The sequence below is a fragment of the Pistacia vera genome, unplaced genomic scaffold, assembly GCF_008641045.1.
Source record: "Pistacia vera cultivar Batoury unplaced genomic scaffold, PisVer_v2 Contig668, whole genome shotgun sequence".
Taxonomy (NCBI): domain Eukaryota; kingdom Viridiplantae; phylum Streptophyta; class Magnoliopsida; order Sapindales; family Anacardiaceae; genus Pistacia; species Pistacia vera.
Window position 1 is genome coordinate 374,145 of NW_022196521.1, and position 23,601 is coordinate 397,745.

The following is a 23,601-nucleotide window of genomic DNA, read 5'->3' on the forward strand; positions in this document are numbered from 1 at the left end:
TCTACAAAACCCTTACCTCCATCACCGTCCCTTGCTCACCGATCGTCGGTTGTGCACCGCGCAACATTTCAACTTCCAAGCTGATTTTTGGTCGTTTCTGATGTTGGAAATTGTCTCTGCCACCACCAATCAACTCCTTGGATCTTTCTCTCCAAAAACCCCAACATCCTGATCCTGTTTGCTCACCAATCATTGGCGATTGAAGCTTCCCCACCCTAGGGTTTTTTGAGTTTTAATTGTTTCGATTGGGTTTGATTTGTTCAATTTTTGTGTTTGTTGGGTTGAAATACAATTGATGAATGCTTGTTTGTAGTATTTTCTGGTCACCGACACTCCCCAACGCCGGTGACAATTGACACAAACGAAAGCAAGAATGGGTCAGATATTTATCTCTTTGAGAGTTTCTTTCCGTTGTGGATTCAAAGAGTTTTGGTGGATTCCAAGGTTATTGTTAGCGTCAGAATGATATTTGGTCCATTCTTGCTTTCATCTGTGTCAGCAATTGTTGACAATGGAAGAGGCTAAGAAGAGAAGCAATGAAAGAGGCTAAGAAGCCGAGTTTTTTCTTCGTAAATCACTATATATCCCACCCAAATCAGAGGGAAACATATTATTTAGGTAGTAAAAAGGTATTTTAAAAGTCTAAGGGTGGAAAAGTGTCAATGGACCATTTTTTGGGTGGGAACAAACCGTTAACTCTAAATTTTATACTCAAGCATAAAAATCTTTTTTATTATTAAGTAGGGAGATTTTACATGTTTGACTGAATAAAAACAATGAAATATAAAACAAAATAAATATATTTTCTCTTTTGTCTTCACAATATTCGATTTCAAACCTCACTATAAGCCCAATAAATTAGAATACCTATTAGCACATCAAATAAATTACATTATATTAAATGACATTATTTTAGGTTGGAGTTGAAAAATAGCATTTTTTGCAAATTCTCATATAGATAAACGACATTTTATACAAATATAAAGAACGATAATGCCCTCGTATATAATAAACCTTAATTTATTCACCCATATTCTTTAAATACTACTTTTGATTTAAAATAATTGTTTTTATTAATAATTTAGCACAAGTTTTTATATTATTTTATTTTCAAATCACTCAAGTATTGTATCGGTTATATTGTATGAGGTAATCTTTAGAATTGCTAAGCGCACCCAACTAAACTTTAATTTTTTAAATTTTTTATGAGAATTAATAGTTAAAAAGAAATTAGTACTTTTATGAATATGTGAAAATTTTTACTCTTAAACTTAGGGATGTGCAAAATTATCCGAAATTTGAAATCCAATCCGAAAAAATTGGATATTCGAAAATCTGGATCGGATTCGAATAGTAAAAATAGATAAATCCGAATATTTGAATTAGATACGGATCAGCTGTTGCAAACAATTGGATATCCATATCCAATCCAAATTTCATTAAAACGGCACCGCTTTAGAATTCCCCCTTAAAACTTAATATTTAACACTGAACAGTGAACACTTAAAAGTTTAATTAAAATCTATAACTAAAAAATAAAAGTCTAAAACCTAAAACTAAAATCTAAAATCTAAAACTAAAAACTTAAACCTAAAACTAAAATCTCTCAAATTTTAATCTCACTCTCTCGTCTGAGTCATCTCTCCATCTTTGATCTCTCAACTCAACACCCACCACCTAATGCCCCCTTAAGAAAGTGAGCAATCTCTCAATCTCACCCTCTCATCTCTCCATCTCTGATCTCTCAACTCAACACCCACCACCTAATACCCCCTTGAGAAAGTGACCAATCTCTCCATCTCACCTTCTCATCTCTCCATCTCTGATCTCTCATCACCCACGACCCAATGCCCAATGAGAAAGTGAGCAATCTCTCAATCTCACTCTTGAAAGGGACGACATGTTCAAACTTCATGCAACTAGCAGTTTGTTAGGCTTGCATTGCATGAGGGAAGTTCACGTAATGAAGCAGCTGGTGAGCTTCTTCCCAAAAAAAAAAAAAAAATAGAGAGAAAGGATGAGTTTGTTGACAGAAATAGGGAAAAAAAAAAACAAAGAGTAGATGAGAAAGAAAGCGAGAAAAATAAGGGAAAGAAAAAAGAAAAAGAAAGGAGACTTGATGAATCAACATCTAATACTAAAAGAAAGAAAGAATAGGAATGGGGAGGAAAAGAAAAAAACATGATAAAATTCGGATCAACTTCGGATATCTGGTTATCCGATCTGGATCTATATCAGATAAAAAATAAGCTAGACCAAATCAGATATCTAGATTTGCACAGTCCTACTTAAACTTGTTTTTTTTTTTTTTTTTTAAATAAGTCATGAAATTTCAAACTCTTGAATATAAATATAAATATAAACATATTCAATCTACATGGATCTATTCACTAAATTAAATTATTTACCCAAAATTTATATTTTGATGTTTTGTATGTTAAAATACCCTGTGTACTTTATTCTAAATGCATCTTACTGTGATATTTACATCTCATTTATCAAATAATTATTTCATTGACATGTCAACGTCACATAAGATAGCACATAATATGAGAAGAGGTATTTGACATATCAACATCATGTAAGAGTGTGTTTGGCTCCGTTTGTTTAGTTTTTTAGAATAGTATTCTATTATGAATAGGATTTAATCAAATAGGATAGAATTCTGAGAATGTGTTTAATACATTTTTTTAAAATATGTTCTAAAAATATTTAGATTATTTTTTTAATCCCCTACATTTGTTAATTTAACTAAATATCTTTTACAATAAAAGTTTATAAATTAACTAAAACACCTTCACCCACCCGATAATTGCCAACAGCCTGCCACCATTGTCAGGCAGTGGTTGAAAGTCGTCAGAATGATGCATAACTGACTAGATTTGGTCGGTCGTACACCAATTGGGCCTTTTCCGACCAAATCTATGACCAAATTTGACCATCAACAAAGGCCAAGATATAGCCATCAATGCAGCCTTTGATATTTATAGAGACTTTTTAATACTTTATAATAAAATGGTTAAATTTAATACTAAATAATTTCATAGGTGAAAATGAAATAAACGCTTACTACAACTTTACAAATTTTTTTGTTAAGAGTTGATGTAAAGGGTTAAAATTTGGGGCATGTGCCATTGTAACATGCCGCATGTTGAAAGTAATTGCCGGGATGTCCCAAATATCATCATTGACTCTAGTAGAGAGAATGAAGAATGCTGGAGTTGCCCCAGATTCTTATACTTATAATACGCTTATAAGTTGTTGTCGGCGGGGGTTCTTTGCATGAAGAAGCAGCTTGGGTTTTTGAGGAAATGAAATTAGCGGGTTTTAGTCCAGAGAAGGTTACTTATAATGCCTTGTTGGATGTTTATAGGAAGTGTAGGCGGCCTAAAGAAGCCATGGAGGTATTAAGGGAGATGGAGGTTAATGGTTGTTCACCTAGTATTGTGACTTACACTTCATTGATATCAGCTTATGTCAGAGTTGGTTTGTTGGAAAAGGCGATGGAGCTTAAAAACCAGATGGTGTAAATAGGGATTAAGCCTGATGTTTTTACTTACACCACCCTCTTATCAGGGTTTGAGAATGCTGGGAAGGATGAATCTGTAATGAAGGTTTTTGAGGAGATAAGAAGTGTAGGGTGCAAGCCAGATATTTGTACTTTTAATGCTTTGATTAAGATGCATGGAAACAGGGGAAAGTTTGTGGAGATGATGAAGGATTTTGATGAGATCAATGAACGAAATAGAGACAACAACAGGAACAAAATATAATAGTAAAACAAATTAAACCTTAAACAAAGAAAATAACACGCGCAATTTACCCTGGTTCAGCCAATGTGGGCTACGTCCAGCTGAGTCAATATTATTGCAATATGCCTCACCTCTCTCGTTTACAATGAATGAATTGCTCTCACACACATAAGAAGAGAAAAGTATGTTTATACACTAGGTTTAAGAGACTAAACCTAGTTTTACAAGGATTCCTATTCCTAAGCCCAACCCAAAAAGGAATTAGTAACTTAAAAGAAATCCTCAGCGGGACCCTCGAGTGCATCTCCGTTATCCATTAATGTTGAAGTAGTCGACAAATCCAACATTCTCCCACTTGGCGAATACTTCACACAATGAAGGCCTACCTCATCAACACACCATGTAAACTTTGCTAAGCTCACAGCCTTAGTAAGAAAATATGCAGCATTAACAAGTGTATCTACCTTCTCTAACAACACTAATTTTTCCTCCGCCTTTTGCCTGATGAAATGGTATTGTATGTCAATGTGTTTTGATTGCGAATGAAAGGCAGGATTCTTGGCTAAGTAAATAGCCCCTTGATTGTCACACCCAATCTTCACAACATCAAGCTTGAAACCAAGCTCTAAACTCAATCTTTGAAGCCACATAGCTTCCTTGCCAGCATGTGTCAATGCCAAGTATTCTACCTCAATCGATGACAAAGCCACAGTACTTTGCCTTTTACTCATCCAACAAACAGCAGCACCAAATAAAGAGAATACATACTCACTTGTGGAACGCCTACTATTGAGATCACCTCCCCAATCAGCATCCACAAAACTTATCACATCTAGCTCATCCCCAGTTGCCATGCCTCCATAACATAATGATAAATCCGAGGTCCCACGCAGATATCTAAGAACCCTCTTTACAGCACTCCAGTGCTCCTTACTAGGATTTGACATAAAGCGACTCAAAACTCCCACTGCTTGTGCAATATCAGGTCGCATGCACACCATGACATACATCAAACTACCTACAGCACTCACATACGACACATGTGTCATTTCTTCAGCATCTTCCTCAGACTTAGGACATTGATCAGTAGACAATTTCACTCCCAAAGTCATAGGAATCTTCATAGGTTTGTAGTCTACCATGTTAAATTTCTTCAACACCTCTTCGATGTACTTTCTCTACCCTAACCACAATTTACAACTCTGACGATCTCTAGTAATTTGCATACCCAAAATAAAATTTGCACCCCCAAGATGCTTCATGTCAAATTGTGTAGCCAACAAGCCCTTTACAGAATTTATCAACTCCTTGCTATTCTGTATCAACATCATATCATCTACATATAAGGTTAAAATAACAAATAAATTTTCTAACCTTTTTACGTACACACAGTGATCCACGTTGCTGCAACTAAAACCATGCTGAAGGACATAGGAGTCGAACTTTTGGTACCACATCCTTGGTGATTGTTTAAGCCCATACAGAGACTTCCTTAACCTACACACCAAGTCTTCCTTCCCTTTAACTACAAACCCCTCAGGTTGCCTCATGTAAATTTCCTCCTCTAAATCTCCATGTAAGAATGTCGTCTTTACATCAAGTTGCTCAATTTCAAGATCATACACAACAGAAATAGATAGAACATACCTGATTGATGTTAACTTGGCCACTGATGCGTGTTTCTTANGAATAAGCTTATGACTCTAGTAGAGAGAATGAAGAATGCTGGAGTTGCCCTAGATTCTTATACTTATTGAAACAACAGTGTTTGTGAAATATGTTGATGGATTATTTCCCCAAGAAAGATGGGAATTTATACAATGTACAAGTTACATGAAATAGGAAAGAATTGATCCTAAATAATCAAGGATATATACACAATATCAGTCTACCATATTTACACAAATCAATCTAGGAAATACTATCTCTATTTTCTTAATATATCTTAACAGTCAGTCAATCTAGGAAATAATATCTCTAGTTTCCTAATATATCTTAGCACTCCCCCTCAAGCTGGAGCATATATGTCATATGTTCCAAGCTTATTATAAATGTATCCAATTCGGGAACCTCTGAGAGACTTAGTAAGAACATCTGCTAGCTGGTCATTTGAGTTGACAAAACTGGTGACAGTGCATCCAGATTCAATCATCTCTTGGATAAAATGACAATCAACCTCCATATGCTTTGTTCTTTTGTGAAAGACTGGATTTGAGGCAATATGCAGAGTAGCTTGATTGTCGCATATTAGTTTCATCTGCTTCACTTCACTACACCCCAATTCTTGAAGAAGTTGTTTCAACCAGATGAGCTCACAAGTCGTGAGAGCCATAGCCCGATATTCTGCCTCTACACTTGATCTAGCTACTACATCTTGCTTCTTACTCTTCCAAGATATTAGATTACCTCCAATCATGATACAATATCTAGAAGCAGATCTTCTATTTGATGGAGACCCTACCCAATTAGCATCAGAGTACCCAACAATTTGAGAATGGCCCCTATTTTTATATAGCAAGCCTTGTCTCGGAGCTCCTTTAATATACTTGAGAATGTGAACTGCTGCGTCCCAATGACAACTACATGGGGCCTGGAGAAATTGGCTAACCACACTAACTGCAAAGGAGATATCTGGTATGGTGATCGTGAGATAATTCAGCTTACCTGAGATAATTCAGCTTACCAACCAATCTTCAATACCTTCCAGGGTCTTCCAATGGCTCCCCCTGTCCAAGAACAAGTTTGACATTGGGATCCATAGGAGAATCCACAGGCTTATAGTCTAACATACCTGTCTCCTCAAGAATGTCCAAGGCATACTTCATTTGTGATATAGCAATACCAGCCTTAGACTGTGCTACCTCAAATCCCTAGAAAATACTTTAGCTTCGCCAAGTCCTTGGCTTGAAAGTGGCTAAACAGATGCTGCTTTAATTGAGAAATCTCATCTTGGTCATTACCTGTTATGACAATGTCATCAACATAGACAACCAAGTATATAAATTTACCATGATCATTATGGCGAAAAAAAACTAAATGATTAGCTGTACTTTGTGACATCCCAAACTGTTGAATCATAGAACTGAACCGTCCAAACCATGCTCTAGGTGATTGCTTGAGACCATATAAAGACCAGTGTAGATGACACACCAATCCTGACTCCCCTTGAGCGACAAACCTCGGCGGTTGCTCTATACACACTTCCTCAGCAAGTTGACCATGCAAGAAGGAATTTTTAATATCCAACTGATGAAGAGGCCATTGATACATGGCCACTAAAGTAATAAGGAGCCGTACCAAAGTAATCTTAGCAACAGGAGAGAAGGTATCACTATAGTCGAGCCCATAGATCTAAATGTACCCTTTTGCAACAAGGTGAGCCTTCAGTCGATCAACTTTGACATTAGGACCAATCTTAACAGTGTAAACCCAATGACACCTAACAACAGTCTTGCCTAGTAGTAAGGAAACCAACTCCCAAGTACCATTATGATCTAGAGCAGTCATCTCCTCAATCATGGCAGCTCTCCACCCTGGATGTGCCATTGCCTCGCTAACAGTGTTAGGTATAGGGATAGAAGACAAGTTTGAAATAAAGGCAGAATAAAATGGAGATAAATGATCATGACTAAGAAAATTATAAATAGGATGTAGGTTTCGAGAAGATCGAATACCTTTGCAAAGGGCAAGCAGAGGAGTTGCCTCGTCTACAGGAGACATGACTGGAGTAGGCGACGGAGGAACAACAGATGGGTCATCAGGATTGACCGAGGTACCTGTATCAAGAAGGGAAGTACCATTAGGATTAGTAGGAGAACAAGGATGACGAGAATAAACTTGGAAAGGAGGACGATCCATCGACGAGGAAAGAGGGATGGCGATGGGGATAGGTAAGGTGGTACGGATAAGATTGCTATTGACGGTGTTTTCAAAAAAGTATGGAGATGTCTCAAAGAAAGTTACATCTGGAGAAACAAAATATTTGTTGGTGGTTTGGTCATAGCAACGATAACCTTTCTGGAGATGAGAGTATCCGAAGAAGATACACTTAACGAATTTAGGCTGTAATTTGTCTTTGCTTGGAGTATGATCATGAACAAAGCAAATGCAACCAAACACTCGTAAATGTATTGGGTATGTGTCTTTACCAAGAAACAGAATGGAGTAGTGAGGACTCTTATGTTGCAAGACAGAAGAAGGCTTATGGTTAATCAAGTAATAGATGGTGAGAACTGCATCCCCCCAAAATCAAAGAGGAACATGATGATGTATAAGTAACGTACGGGCTGTTTCAACAAGATGACGATTTTTGCGTTCGACGACCCCATTCTGCTGAGAGTATAGGCACATGAGGTCTAGTGAATAATACCCTGAGAAGACATATACTTAGTAAAGGGAGAAGATAGATATTCCCTAGCATTATCACTATGCAATATCTTAATAGAAACACCAAATTGATTACGAATCTCAGCATAAAAATTATGAAAGATAGAAAATAACTCAGAACAAGTTTTCATTAAAAATACCTAAGTATTACGAGAATAGTCATCTATAAATGTAACAAAATAATAGAAACCCAAAGTTGAACTGACAAGACTAGGACCCCAGATGTCGGTGTGAACAATATCAAACATTGAGATGGCCCTATTATTGACTCACTTGGGAAAGGAAGCTCTAGTTTGTTTTCCAAGTTGACATGACTCACAATTAAAAGAAGATAATGTAGACAGACTAGGTATTAATTTCTTAAATTTAGCAAGACTTGGATGACCAAGGTGGCTATGAAGAATGTCGGTAGATGCATTGGAGGCAAAGTCAACTAGTGGATTTGGATCGAAGAGGTGGTACAGTCCACGTGATTCATGTCCTGTTCCAATCGTCTAACCCATGTTCCGATCCTGCACCACAACAGAGTAAGCAAAAAAGGTGATAGAATAGTTAAGATATTTGTTTAACTTATTAATAGAAATAAGATTGTATGGACATTTAGGGGAGAATAAGATTGAGATTAAAGAAATGGAAGGAAGTGGTCGAGCTTCTCCTATCCCTTTGACCATAGTCTATGAACCATTAGCAAGAGTAGTTTTTGATATAGTGGGAGAAGAGGTAATTTGAGATAAAAGATTTTTATTACCAAGAATGTGATTAGATGCTCTGGAATCCAAAATCCATGGGCCAGTAGAGGAGGTCTGACTCAGATAGGCAAAGGAATTACCAGTTTGGGAGGCGCCAGATAAGGATGACTGCTGCTTGACAGCTTGATATTGAAGATACTCATTGTAATCAGCCCCAGACAATGTAATGGATTTGGGTTGTTGGTCTTTAGCATCGGGTAAGGGAAGGAGTCCATCTCCAGTTGCTTGAGCCACATGAGCGATGGATCAATTAGAAGATTGAAGTGGTGGCCTCCCATGCAAAGCCCAACAAGTGTCTCGGTTGTGGCCATTCTTGTCACAATAGGTGCAATGTGGTCTAGATCCCTTTCGAGAACCACTCTGTCCTTGCTGATTTCTTGCTTGAACAGCTAATTTTGATGCTTCTGTTGTAATCAAGAGAAGTAAGAGATAAATCCAAAACTGTAGAAACACCCCCTGTCAGAGTTGAATCACCAACAAGGAGGAAGTGGAGGAAACCGATTGCCTGAGAAAAACCAGAAGATGCTGACGAACTAGGAGAATCGAGAAATAAACTCCCCAAAAGCAAAGAGGAGCGTCTCCTTTAAAGATATGTTTTAGGGTTTTTGAAATAGATGGATTTAGAAGAAGAAGAAGAAGGCCAAGAACTAACCTGACTCTGATACCATGAAATAACAGTGTTTATGAAATATGTTGCTTGATTGTTTCCCCAAGCAAGATGGGAATTTATACAATGTACAAGTTACATGAATTAGGAAAGAATTGATCCTAAATAATCAAGGATATATACACAATATTAGTCTACCATATTTACACAAATCAATCTAGGAAATACTATTTCTATTTTCCTAATATATCTTGACAGTCAATCTAGGAAATAATATCTCTATTTTCCTAATATATCTTAACACTTATAATACGCTTATAAATTGTTGTCGGCAGGTTCTTTGCATGAAGAAGCAGCTTGGGTTTTTCAGGAAATGAAATTAGCGGGTTTTAGTCTAGATAAGGTTACTTATAATGCCTTGTTGGATGTTTATGGGAAGTGTAGGCAGCCTAAAGAAGCCATGGGGGTATTAAGGGAGATGGAGTTTAATGGTTGTTCACCTAGTAATGTGACTTACACTTCATTGATATCAGCTTATGTCAGAGTTGGTTTGTTGGAAGAGGCGATGGAGCTTAAAAACCAGATGGTGGAAATAGGGATTAAGACTGATGTTTTTACTTACACCACCCTCTTATCGGGGTTTGAGAAAGCTAGGAAGGATGAGTCCACAATGAAGGTTTTTGAGGAGATGAGAACTACAGGGTGCAAGCAAGATATTTATACTTTTAATGCTTTGATTAATATGCATGGAAACAGGGGAAAGTTTGTGGAGATGATGAAGGATTTTGATGAGATCAAGACATGAAATTGTAAGCCGGACATTGTTACTTGGAACACACTTCTGGCAGTATTTGGGCAGAATGGGATGGACTTGGAATTGTCAGGTGTATTCAAGGAGATGAAGAGGGCAGGGTTGATTACTGAGAGGGACACTTTCAACACCCTAATTAGTGTATTCAGTCGCCGTGGTTCTTTTGACCAAGCCATGGCTGTTTATAAGAGAATGCTGGAAGCTGAGGTTACACCGGATCTTTGCACCTACAATACTATTTTGGCAGCATTGGCTCGGGGAGGGATGTGGGAACAATCTGAGAAAATACTTGCTGAAATAAAGGATGGTGATGAGGGAACATACTGTTCTTTGCTTCATGCTTATGCCAATGGCAAGGAGATTGAGCGGATGCTTACTCTTGCAAAAGATATATTCTCTGGTCTGATTGAACCTCATGCTGTGCTCTTGAAGACCCTTGTTTTGGTTAATAGTAAAAGTGACCTCCTTATAGAAACAGAGCATGCCTTCTTAGAGTCGAAGAAAAAAGGATTTTCCCCTGACAGATCCACTCTAAATGCCATGATTTCGATTTATGGCAGGAGGCAGATGGGTACCAAGACAAATGAGATCTTGAACTTCATGAATGAAAGTGGGTTAACTCCTTGGTTGACAACCTACAATAGGTTGATGTATATGTATAGACGTTCTGAAAATTTTGAGAAGTCCAAAGAGATTTTAAAGGAAACTTTCAACAAAGGATTGAAACTTGATATAATATCATATAATACTGTCATTTATGCCTATTGTAGAAATGGTCGGATGAAAGAGGCTTTGAGGATATTTTCGGAAATGAGAGATTCTGGCCTTGTTCTAGATGTAATCACCTACAATACCTTTGTTTCAAGTTTGCAGCCGATTCATTGTTTGTGGAGGCTATTGATGTGGTTGGATACATGATCAAGCAAGGATGTAAACCAAACCAGAACACATACAACTCCATTGTAGATGGTTATTGATCGTCGAGATGAAGCAATCACGTTTGTTAATAATCTTTCCAAGCTTGATCCACACACATCTAAGAGGGAAAAATACAGGTTATCAGACCGCATAGCAAAGAAATGGGCATATCATAGACATTCCTCTTCTCCAAAGGGATAGCAGTTCAGTTTGTGTGCTTTTCAAGTGTCAGACACTTGTCCATCCAGTACAATCAACCTATGTACCATCGAAATATGAATTGATACCTACTATTAGCCTGTGTTTCTATGCAAATTTTGTGATAAAATAATATTTTTGATAGGTTTTACATGTGCTGTAATATGGCATGACTATTATCAACTAAAATCGTATTATCAAATTTTATGTTAAGTTCTTCATAATACTTTTGAAGGTAAAAAGGAAAATTCATTTATTTTCTAGATGAGCAGGAGATTTGTGTGAGGGCCCTCTCATTTTAGAACACCTTTTTTTTTTCTTTTTTTCTTTTTTTCTTTTTTTCTTTTTAGAAGTAATCCATAAATTTTGAAACACATATAATAGCATTCAGAGATACATAAACAGTAACATCCAAAACATTATACAATTCAATAGATGATATATACATGTCTTTGAACAATAAACCCTGGATTTGGTTAGTTTTGGCTGCCTAGATTATGCAAAAGTTATAGTCAAGTAAGTTGCGATCGCAAAATAGAACTAAACGTTCTAGAAATGTGTTGGATGGTGTAGTGTTTAATTTTTCACCATAAATATAAACAAACATCTCTAAATAATATTTCTATTTTATATAATTTTAAACTAAAAAAGATTGTCTTTGGTTGGGATCTAATTGAGAAAGTGCTTCCACTTGAATTTTCTCCGCTATATATTGCTAAAAGAAATTGTAGAGATAGATGAGCATTCAGAGTGGATCATTTTGATACCAATATTATTACCTAAAATTTCCAACAACCGGAATCTAATAACTAACACTGGATTCTGGCAATTGGGAACTTAATTAATTAATTAATTAATTAAGGAAATTTAATTAAAAAGTGTTATACATAAAATAAATTATAGGACACTTTTTAACATTTTTATTTAAGTTTTAATTTTATTATGATTAGAGGTATTTCAGGTAATTAAGTTCATTTGTTTATAAAAAGTTTGCAGATTTTAGATTCAAGTCAAGAAATCTTTTTTCTAGAATTAATTGACAATTTGAAAAAGAAAAATGAACAATCAAAACTCCAAGTTTAATTAGATTTGACTTATAAATGGTAAAATCACACAAACTCTTAGTAATTAGTATGACTTCATCGGATGAATATATAAATGGTATAATATTTGATAATGCTCTGTTTAATGATTATATAGAAACGTAATTGAGATAATTTTATTAAAATAGTTCTCACAACACTTTTTAAAAGAGATTTATTAAATATAATTTTTATTTTTATTTTAAAAAAAAAAAGACAATCACTAAAGCAATAGATTTAATTATGTCATAAATTTAATTTTTAATTATGTCACAAAACAATTATTCTAAAATAAATTTGATAAACAATAGAAAAAATTCAATTATTTGTAATAATATTAATGATAATTATATGTAGAAATAATTATTTAAAAAATATATTATGGTGATAATTAGGGGTGTTCGGTTCCGGGTACTCTATATTTTTTGAAGGAACTAGAACCGGAACCGACAGTTCCTTGAAATTTGGAACCAGAATCGGAACAAACAGTTCCGGTTCCTAGGTACCCAGAACCAAAACCTGTAACAACGGTTCTGGTTCTGGGTACCCTGTAAAACTACAATGACCCCCCCAAAGTTTTTAAAATGGAAAAAAAAACCCTTAAAAATTTACAAATATCCCCCCACCTGGCACTTATTAACTAAAATAAAATTACAAATTATGAATTCAAAATTACAAACTCCATTACTTTGTAAAGGTAGATTCTCAAAAGTCAAACCAACTTACTTTAAATGTTATGAAATATAAATATAAATGTATTCACATTACTTTTTCTATAAAAAATTTTATTAACCCCCTTAATCTTTAATTTTATTTTATATTAATCTCGGTTCCTGGTTCCTAACTATAGGAATCAGAACTAGAACCGTACATTAACAGTTCCAAAAATTTGGAACCAGAACCTACCTATTGACGGTCAGTTCTGGGTAGGAATCAGAACTAAACCCTGGGTACTCGCTGGTTCCGATTCCAACAGGTTCTATTGAACCACCCTAGTGATAATATTAAACATGATAATAGTAATACAATGAATTCATTCAAAGCGGATCAGAGTGGATAAACCCACAACCCAAATATAAATTACCCAACCCAGACCAATATTAGATAAAAGAAATGGAGTAGGTTGGGTTGCCCCATAACCCATAATTTGCCATCCCTACATAGTAACATTCTCACAAGCAAACTCAACCTCTAAGCCATAATCAATTCTAAAGAAACTATTCTAATATAAGAGCATGAATATATATATGTTTCTCTATACACAATCTCTCTTTCTAGCTTCCCACTTGTTATAAAAGGAAATTCCCAAAAGGATTTTTTATTTTTATTTACTTATTTTTTTCTCATATCGCAAAACACCAAAGCATTTGACAAATTAAATATCTTATCCTTGTAACATGTGACTGTGATATTTGCAACCTCAACCAAAAAAACTTGGGTTATTTTTCATCCTTAAGGTTTGAAGTATATTGAACTTACTTCCAAAACCATAGGAACAAACAATTTAGTCTAGTCAGGTGAAAATTTTCAACAAAATTTCTTTAATTCCCCCATTGTCTTATTTACATGTTATTAAAAAAAAATAAAAAAAAATAAATTAAAAAGCATATGATACACTTACAGAAAAAGTCAATTTCTCATAACAATGTTTTGAAAACTAAACTGGATCGATCGGTCTAACTGTCAACCAACGTCCTCTTTGGTCTAAATTTCTAATTTTACTATTCACCCAAATCCCTAATCTTACCACCGGAGAACGAGGGGCTATCAAGTGCCAAGGTTAGAGGGGATTTTTATAGGGAAGGCTGGTGGTTCAAAGGTTGGTGTCAGATTGAATTTTGGATGCTGAAATTAGCTGAAATTTGGCTGAAAAAATTAACCCAATACGTGAGTCACGACCAGCAAACGGAGGCTACCAAGTTCCGAGATTATAGGGGTTTGTAGAGTGAAAGACGGTGGTTCAAGTGGTTGTGTCAAATTTAATTTTGGCCACCAAAATCAGTTGGAATTTGGCCAGAAAAGTCGAAACCCAAACAAATCACAGGTAGGACTGTAAATGAGTCGAGCCGAGCTGAGCCAAGCTTTTGGCTTATTGTGCTCTGCTCCTTTACAACAGGGTCGAGCTCGAGCCTGGAGAGCCTTAGAAATGATACTCGAACTCAAGCTTGACCGAGCTCAAGTTGCCAGCCGACTCAAACTTGAGCTCGCGAGCCCCAATTGAGCTTGAGCTCGTTAAGGCTTGATCAAACCCAGATTTGACCAAGCCAATTTCCCCTTTTTTATAGCTTGCTTACAGTCTTCCTGCGTACAACATTCCTTCTTTACATCCAATGTTGAATTTATAGAAAAAATAATAACCACGACAATTTCGGACTTTACAAAATGTCNAAAAAACTTGGGTTATTTTTCATCCTTAAGGTTTGAAGTATATTGAACTTACTTCCAAAACCATAGGAACAAACATTTTAGTCTAGTCAGGTGAAAATTTTCAACAAAATTTCTTTAATTCCCCCATTGTCTTATTTACATGTTATTAGAAATGAATAAAATGTTAAAAAAAAAGAAAAAAAAGAAAAAGAAAAAAGAAGCATATGATACACTTATAGAAAAAGTCAATTTCTCATAACAATGTTTTGAAAACTAAACTGGATCGATCGATCTGACTGTCACCCAACATCCTCTCCGGTCTAAATTTCTAATTTTACTGTTCACCCAAATCCCTAATCTTACCACCGGAGAACGAGGGGCTATCAAGTGCCAAGGTTAGAGGGGTTTTTTATAAGGAAGGCTGGTGGTTCAAAGGTTGGTGTCAGATTGAATTTTGGACACCAAAATCAGTCGAAATTTGACCGAAAAAATCAACCCAATACGTGAGTCACGACCAGCGAACGAGAGGCTACCAAGTTTCGAGATTAGAGGGGTTTTGTAGAGTGAAAGACGATGGTTCAAGTGGTTGGGTCGAATTGAATTTTGGCCACCAAAATCAGTTGGGATTTGGCCAGAAAAGTCAAAACCCAAACAGATTGCAGGTAGGACTGTAAACGAGTCAAGCCAAGCAAGCTTTTGGCTTATCATGCTCGGCTCCTTTACAACAAGGTCGAGCTCAAGCCTGGCGAGCCTTAGAAATGAGACTCGAACTCGAACTCGATCGAGCTCCAGTTGAGCTCGAGTCGGCTGGCAAGCCGACTCAAACTTGAGCTCGCGAGCCCCAATCGAGCTTCAGCTCGTTAAGGCTTGATCAAACCCAGGTTTGACTGAGCCAATGTCTCCTTTTTAATAGCCTACTTACAGTATTCCTGCGTACAATATTCCTTCTTTACATCCAATGTTGAATTTACAGAAAAAATAATAACCACGACAATTTCGGACTTTACAAAATGTCTATTACTTTACAAAATAAAAAAGCAGTTATAAATATATACAAATAACATTCCAAGATATAAAAATACAATCCACCAATCAAAATCACTATCCACCAATAGTCTACAGTAGGCCTGTCTTTGACCAAAACCACAATTTCCCCCTAGCTGTATAAAATGTTCAATTTAGTTAATATTTTTTAATGTAACTATGACAAGAGAAAAATAGGTATAATCATAAAACAAAAGCAAAAGGAATCAAACTTTTACCTATGCATGCCTCCTACCACAGCCAAACCATGCACTGAATCCTAGGAACTTACGGGATAGGAAGGTTGATCTCCAAGGGTTGATGGTCTTCCTGAAAATGACAAAGAAAGAGTAATTGAAGTTTAGTTATTATAAATATAACGTAATAATTAAATTTAATAAAAACAATATTCAATATAAGTATATAACCTACTTTACATCCTTTCTTCACCCCATTCAAAGTCCTGCACCAATCACATCCACATAAGAGCATCTCCACTGTGTCGGGAGACAACGACGATGGTACGTGTCAATAACCTACGTCGGCACTGAAAGCAGATTCAGAAGCAACCATAATGATAGGGATGGCTAATATGTCACAGTCATGGTAGCAAGATAGGGAACTTTGTTGAATCAGCCTTCCACCATGTCAAAGCATAAATGCCGTAGGGTCCCTGACACATTTATGCATCCCTCTCCCAGGTAACAGTCTAACTCTGATTTTGTTGGCTTAACCGTCTCAACCACATCCAAAAACTGAATAAAATCATCCCAATCATCTGCCCTTTCTGCCGCTACCCCGACCCCTCACCAACAACCTAACTCCATCCCCTGTAGATGTAGAACCGTGGGCAGCAGTCAATGCTTTACGTCATTAACATACTCCTTATATACCTTATACAAGGCATCTCGAAACACATCAATTTTCTTGCGCTTCATGCTCAGGATAATCTTAGGGAACGCCCATTGAATCACCCTCATCTTCAGTTTGGGGTCTAAAATAGTAGACACACCTATCAATAGATTACATTCTCCCCAATATTTGTCAAAATTTCTTTCATTTCCAATAATGGACTGTATAATGATCTTCACCTAACTCTTACTATCCAACATAATTTTGATTGTACAAACTGTTTTAGAAACAAGTTTGATGTGAATAATCACTCCTCGATATGAGATTCGATGCACCACTGAACACCTTCAAAATTGAACAAATTTTCTTAACTTTGTCCCAATCCTCCTCCTTGGGACAATAATGATAACTCAAATCCCTCTCTTTCAAACAAGGAAAATGTCGTTGTCAACATATCATATGTTGAATTCCACCGTGTTTTGCAATCAAGAATAGCTTGCAAAATAGCAATCGCCGCTGTGAACAATCTCTGCGAAACACTAGTTTAGTACTCTATGATGAATTGATATACACCACGCATCATGGAGTCCTCAATGATGTGTTAAATGAAAAGACCATCTTGAAAAACTATGTTCAAGATGCGTGTACCACAGCTCACATGAAAACTTGCCCCCGCATATGAGCTTCCGTAGCTTGGAAATTGTCTTTCAACACTTTTACTGCAAATCATTGCTTGAAGCATTATCCAACGAGATTGTGTGAACTTAGCTTCAATTCTCCACTCTATCAAACATTGAAATTGCATCAGCAATGACACACCAGAACAGGGAGGAAGGAAATGATAAAAGTTCAACACCAGTCTATTAAACTTCCAATTATCATCAATCTAATGCCCAGTTAAGACCATGTATTCCATCATTTGGTTGCCTAAATGCCATAGATCTATGGTTAAACTTATCTTTCTAACACCCTTCAATAGGGTCAGCAACTTCTGCTCTCATTTTCAAACACTCTCATACAATCATTCTTACAAGTGTTACGGGAAATCGAAGTCACTGAGGAATCCTGTACTTCATCATGTTGTTCAACCTCTCTTACCCACAATAAAAAACGTATACTCATGCATCAGCACCCAATATGCAATAAGCTCCCTTATCTTCATCATATCGAATGGCCCGTAGAGCAGGCAGGATAGGGAAATTTACTTGTTGTTGCCTCAAGTTAGCTATTCTCTTTGCACACCGTTTCAAATGTCTATTGAATTGTGGTAGTACTTCCAGTGGCAGTCATTTTAGCTTTGTTTACAATGAATGCACTCTGTCTTCCTTGTACCAAGGAAGAACACACTCCCTAAATTATGACCACACAGTTGATGTCTTCGCTCTCTCTTCTCTGTAGTGGATGTCATTGTCCTTACATTTTTGGGGTTACTCACACTTTGCTCCGTACTAGTACCATGCTTGTATAAATTTACGCAATCGACTGTTTACTGTGACACAATTATCGATGTCATCCAATGTAAGGGTGCTTAAGGAACTGTCTCCGAGGCCATACCTACAATTGAAAAATAAGACACCATTATAGAGCAATCCATGTCACAAATTTCAACTATGATACCAAGCAAATCCAATGCTACATCCCCAAGTTTAGAATTACTACTCATTACAAAGCAATCCATGTCACAAATTTCAAATATGATACCAAGCAAACATCCATACCAACCATTTGAGGAATCTAGTTACGAAGATGAATTTGTAAAGCATAAAATGGTAATGCCATTTTAAGCAAGTCCATGAAGTTACAAGAATATGCTTACCAAGAGGTTAGAACCAAGATCAGTTAAAGGATTCATCATACCATGAGATCTTATAAAAGTTTTAAAGATCGCTTTTGTTTTCATGGGACAATCAGATGAACCAGACTGATTCAATGCGAAGTCTCATCAATATAGAGATATAGTGACAGAAGATAGAACACAAATAGATAAGTACTACCATGTAATTAGCACATGTCCATGGCAATATATATAGTAAGCCCAATCAGTTCTGAAGTTTGTCCTATGCTGTCATGCTACATCAGTGAATATATCAATAAACAATTACCTCCATTTTCTAGAAAAATTGTGTAATGTTTCATTGTTTGCAGAGGGATCTTACATCTATTGAGAAAGAAATTGTTTTGGATCTAGAGTATTTATTCCTATATTTCATAGTTTAACAACTAAGTTTCTAGTTCTGTAGTGGCCAATAACATGGCGGTGACTACTGACCATTAAAACTTGGACTATAGCTTATAGTTAGGTAAGATAGACCCACATGCAGCTTTTACATTGTTTAAAACTCAATGGAGCCCCATATTCAACAAAATTCGGCCACTGTCTACCAGTAATGTTCACATAATATGGATAAGAGAGCCCTTAGAAAGTCATCAAAAAATATTATCTAGAATAGAATCTATGTAAACCCTCGAACTTGTAGCAACCTCTATTCATTACATGCACAGGGATTCCAAATGTTGCAAAGGCATATAAAGCCACACAGAGTCTAAGATAAAACATCAGATTATTTCATTATAGTAGAGATTATTTATGAGCTTCAACTTCTCACACATCATCATCATCATCATCATCATCATCTTGTACTTAGGTGCTAAACCAAAATCTTGGCCCGGATAGATCATAAATAGCTAAGACAGTTCTTACAAGAGCTACAATGCTGACGAAACACGTGATTATTCCATTCAAACCATAGGAAATAAATTATGACTGAAAGGACACAACCGAGAAGAGGTGGTTGACTGGAGCAAAGGGAGCCAAGAGAGAGTAGGCCATGTAGAGAGCATCCTGGTAGTGACCTCTCACCAAACATAACTTGAGAAGTTGGTGTGCTGTCGTAGGCAACCAAGATTAAAACCTCCAACCTAACTACTGAATTGTAAATAGGGTAACCAAGAGTCGATCCCATGAAGAGTGTCTAGCCGAATTTCAATGTGTGAATAAGGCTGGGGGGTTTTGAGTAAAACAGAAAACAATCTTAGCAAAAACAAAAAAACAAAAACAAAAACAATTCAAATTGAAATCAATTAATAAAACGAAACTTGGTCTCCATCAACATCCACCATCGGAATCTTACAACTGATCATTGATGCAAAAAATAAATCAATTCTTGCTTTGAATATTCACCGTTGGAACTATTTCCTACTCTCCTTAATTGAATTAATTAGAAACAAGCGATCTTAATTAATCTCACATAAACAACCCTAGACAAGCGCTAAAGATTAATCTAATGGCAGCCTTAAGAATTAGAGAAATCGATGAAGCTAAACAACATAAACACAAGCGGTTGTATTAATTTAGTTGAATGTTCTCTTAAGATTACTAATTCTTGACGCAGCAAATTTAACCCTAATTGCTTCACAAGTTGAGGGATCAAACAATACGGATTTGATATCAAACTTAGCAGTAGATTGCAACAAATAATCCACTAGTAGGCCTCCTAGTAATTAATGCATCAATCATGAAGATATGCATATAATAACATTCAATACTCAAACATGAAAATTGAAACACTAAAATAAATAGATTAGACCTCACAGTTGGTTGATTCCGAGGTCTCCGTTTCCTTCGACCAAGTTACAAAAGTTTAGCCACTCATGGCCATAAACAAAAACTCAAAAAGAAAGAAAAATTGCTGAGAAGAAAAGAGAGAGAGGCGTGGTCTGTTCTTCCCAAAACCTAATCTGATCCCCTTAACAAAAATCCAGTTTAAGTATTTGAATCCCACTCAATGTCCTAAAAGAAATATTCTAATATCCTAAAATAACATTAATCCTAATTTAATTCTAATTACTTGACAATAAGATAAAGTCCTAAAATAAAATAGGAAAGTGGTGATTCTGAGCTGATAACTTGCGTGCCACATGTCTCCAATAATAAATTGCCCAATTGATTTGCATGACAAGGCAGAATGCTCCAGGACGTCCAGTGCAGATGTGTCAACTTCAAGCTCGATTACAACCTTGATTCAGTGAGTATCTCTCCAAACTCAAAACATGAAAGTTGTAGATAAATTTCTTATCGTTCCACAGAATTTTGAATCATCTCAATCAAAGCTCGGATGAGAGAGTTATGCCTAGATTACGAAACAATGTCAAAACTGTCCGAATTCACTTAATTAGTTCCGTTTTACAATTAACGCCTCCATTTGCATCCTAAATCAAAATAGAATAATAATGAGTACATTTAGGCAATAAATACGTATAAAATACTAAACATTAAGGGGGGTAAAAATGACATTTTGCATTCCCATCAGAAGTCACAGCTGAAAAACAAATGGTCATGGGTCTCTGTAGCTGAACTGCATAAAACACACAGGGAGGACGTAATGACACCATGAGAGTTGAGCCAATCCATGGTGTGAAGCCGACCAAGAGAAACGAGCCAAAGAATGAAAGAGTGGCATGGAATATGCCTTGGAAACCACAAGAGATGATGAATCGAGTTCACATCCCATTTGTCTCGCAACACATTCCAGGCTGAATCAATAGAGAAACGTCCAGACAGCTGGCCCTCTCACACAAGATGGTCAGGATGACTCACTGAAGGCTGCACTGTAATGGAGTCCCAGATATGTTGAAGGTGTGCATTGGCCAAAGGAAAATCCCACAAACCATCTCCAATAATGTCTGAAACCTGAGCATCCCATGGCAAACTAGTGGAAGTCAAAGTTCTAAAAGGGAGTAAGTCACACAAAGGTCCCTGCGGCAACCAGTGATCTCGCCATAACATGGTGTCCTTACCATCACCAATACAAGTCACAATAAGACCCCGGCACCAAACCCTGCTAAGTAAAATCTTCCTCTAAGCCCATGAAGCCCCAAAAGTAACTCGAATATGCCAAAAGGACTGACCACGGAGGAGAACCAAACAGGCCTAAGAAGACCATACAGAAGATCTATCATTAAGTAGTCTTCAAACATGTTTAAGAATAGCCGCTCTATTCCAATCTTGGATCCTCTTAATCCCTAAACCACTATCTCTCAATGGGTAGCAAAAAGAAGACCATGCAACCTTGGCACCAAAAGGGGGCAAAGAAGTATCCTTTCAAAGAAACGAGACCAAAATACTCTCAATCCATCTAACTATAGCTGCCAGCAAAAGAAACATGGATGATCAATATACCTGTATGGAGAAAAGCATCGCCTTGATCAACTGTACTTGGCCTGCATAGGTCAAAGAAATCGATGTCTATAGCCTAATCCGAGATAGAATTCGCTCTAATAGAGGCCTACAATCAAAATGTCGAAGACGGGTAGAGATAAGAGGAACCCCTAGATATCTAACTGGTAACTAGCCCAACTAGAAACCCATGATAGACTGTAACCCAATCTGATCCTTATCTGTAACTTCAGAAAGAAACAACTGGTTCTTCTCTACATTAGTCACTAACCCAGAAACCTTTGCAAAATAATCCAAGGCCAATTTGATCAGGCTAACAGAGGAAGCATCTACTTGACAAAACACCATCAAATCATCCACAAGACACAAATGAGTAATAGCTACTTGCCTACACCTCCAATGATAATGAAAACTAGGGCTTTAAGAGGTTTCCCAAAAGATACCAGCTAACCCCTCCATAGCCAACACAAATAGGTAAGGAAAAAGAGGGTCCCCCTGCTGAACACCCCAGAAGGACCTAAAAAAACTGTCAAGCTCTCTATTTAGGGCAACAGAGAAATACGGTGTAGAGATACATGTCTGATCCACCTCACCATATACTCAGGGAACCCCACAGTATGCATGCCCAAAAGGATGAAATCCTAGCTCACTGTATCAAAAGCTTTCCAAATATCAACTTTAAGGGCACATCGAGGTGAAGTACCCCCAAGATGATAATTCTGCAAAAGCTCTTGAGTCAGCAGAATATTATCAGAAATCCTTCGACCTGGGACAAAAGTCGATTGAGAACTCCTAATAACATCTGGAAGCACCACTTTAAACCAATTCACTATCACCTTAGTAATGCACTTATGTAGTACATTACAATAAGATATCGGTCTAAAGTCCGTCATACGACTTGGGCTCTCCACCTTAGGAACCAAAGCAATCTAGGTGGCATTAACACATCTTGGCATTTCATTAGTAGCAAAAAAATGTCTCACTGCGTCTCTGAAATCTGTACCAATAATATCCCATGCCCGCTTAAAAAACAAAGAAGTGTATCCATCCAGACTAGGGGCTTTATCATCCGGGATAGAGAATAAAACAATCCTAATCTCATCATCAGTGATAGGAGCAGTCAAGGGAGAAATCATATCAGGAGAAATGCACCTAGAAAAATACCTAGAAGCCTCTGCGATCTAAGGTTGAGTAGGGGCAGCCAGAAGATCCTGAAAAAACCCCACTGCCAAACGCCCTAAACCCTGACTGTCGGTAATATGGGTACCATTCCCATCAGTCAAACCACGAATGCAGTTCTGAACCTGCCTATGGATCAACGACTTATGAAAGAACTTAGTATTCTGATCCCCTAAGTTCAGCCACTGAACACGAGACCGCTGCTTAAAAAAAGTCTCCTCATCTCGACAAAGACTGAAATACAGGTTGGCAAGGTTCCTCTCCTAGGAGATACACTCAGTTTAGGGTTTAGGGTTTAGGTTTTAAGGTTTAAGATTTAGGGTTTAGGGTTTTAGGGGTCTAGGGTTTAGGGGTTCAGGGTTTAGGGTTTAGGGTTTAGGGTCATATGTCATGAAGCCTATGAATAATTGTAGGCAAGGTAATATACTGCTCCATAATATAGATAGTTGGATTGAGTCATATTGTATTGGAAACTCCTTGTCACCAAGACTATGTGTCTAA

General features: G+C 36.8%; 1 pseudogene; it reads left to right on the forward strand.

Moving 5' to 3' along the window:
* Positions 1-3,311: 3,311 nt before the first annotated feature.
* On the forward strand, positions 3,312-11,424 carry LOC116112770 (annotated as a pseudogene).
* The last annotated feature ends 12,177 nt before the right edge of the window (positions 11,425-23,601 follow it).